This window comes from Sinocyclocheilus rhinocerous, unplaced genomic scaffold, assembly GCF_001515625.1.
Source record: "Sinocyclocheilus rhinocerous isolate Xijiao unplaced genomic scaffold, SAMN03320098_v1.1 scaffold463, whole genome shotgun sequence".
NCBI lineage: Eukaryota > Metazoa > Chordata > Actinopteri > Cypriniformes > Cyprinidae > Sinocyclocheilus > Sinocyclocheilus rhinocerous.
The window spans coordinates 322,566-323,630 of record NW_015627535.1 but is presented as its reverse complement, the minus strand read 5'-3'; the positions used below and the strand labels follow the sequence as shown (position 1 = coordinate 323,630).

Genomic DNA, 1,065 nt, shown 5'->3' with positions numbered 1-1,065 from the left:
TATGCTGCTCCCTCTTCATGGAACAAATTACAGAAATCTATGAAAATTAATACGCTGGTCTCATTGGTCGCTTTTAAGAGGATGTTAACTGACTTGGAGGCAGTCACATCTGGCTGTAGATGTTCTGCCTGATGTGTTATTGATTGTGGTTTATTTTAAAGGATTCGTTATTTCAGTTGTTTTATGTTACTGTATTTTTGTAAAAATATGTTATTAAATGTGGTATTTTCACATGCTTTCAGATGGAGCAGCATTTACTTCACAGAGCCGTAGTCCACTGAGAAGCTATGCAAACATAGCTTGCTTCGTCTCAAAGTTTACATGCACTGGACACTGTATACCATGGAGCTCTGAGGTTCATCACTGGTTTTAAAGTCCTCACTCACCATTGTGAACTGTATGAACGTGTTGGATGGCCTTCCCCATCAATGCAGAGACTTCAACACTGGTATATCTTCATATATTGATTTCATAATCGCGCAAGCGATTTATCTGCGTAACTTGTCTGTGAACTACGGCTATGTGTAGTGAATTCTGCTCCATCTGAAAGCACGTGATGATGATTTCCTGCTGATTACAGAACCGGCATTACTATCAAAATGCGCATGACAATCACATTTGATTAATTGTGCAGCCCTAACAGACATACTAGTTTGGACATTTTGATGAACCATCCCTTAATTCAAACCATTCATTCAAAACAGCTGATGCATTCAGAAACTAAGCATGTAACTTGTTGAATTTGGAACCGCATACTAACATGCTACTATTTCTGCCATAAAAAGTCACAGTAAAAGTAGTAAGAGTAGCATGCAGTTTCCAATTCACCAACTGTCTTTATTAAGCCATTGAATCACTCTCAAATTAGTTCAGACACAGACTCATTCAATAACAAAACACAGCTGTCTGTGGCTCAGAGATGCTCAATGGTTCTGCTCCAGCTTTGCCTAGAAATATTTTTAGTTGACATTCGAACGGCTTCCTAATGAATTCTATTCATATTGCAGTGAATGCATGCACTCAAGGAGTCACATTAACAGTTTACAGACCAAAAAAAAAAAAAAA

The 1,065-nt window shown here is 37.9% G+C and overlaps 1 protein-coding gene across 1 annotated transcript in view; it reads right to left on the bottom strand.

The window, feature by feature from the left end:
• Positions 1 to 1,065, bottom strand: part of LOC107728420 (DNA replication licensing factor mcm5) — an 11,574-nt gene that overhangs the window by 7,527 nt on the left and 2,982 nt on the right. The gene's annotated exons all lie outside the window — the stretch shown is intronic.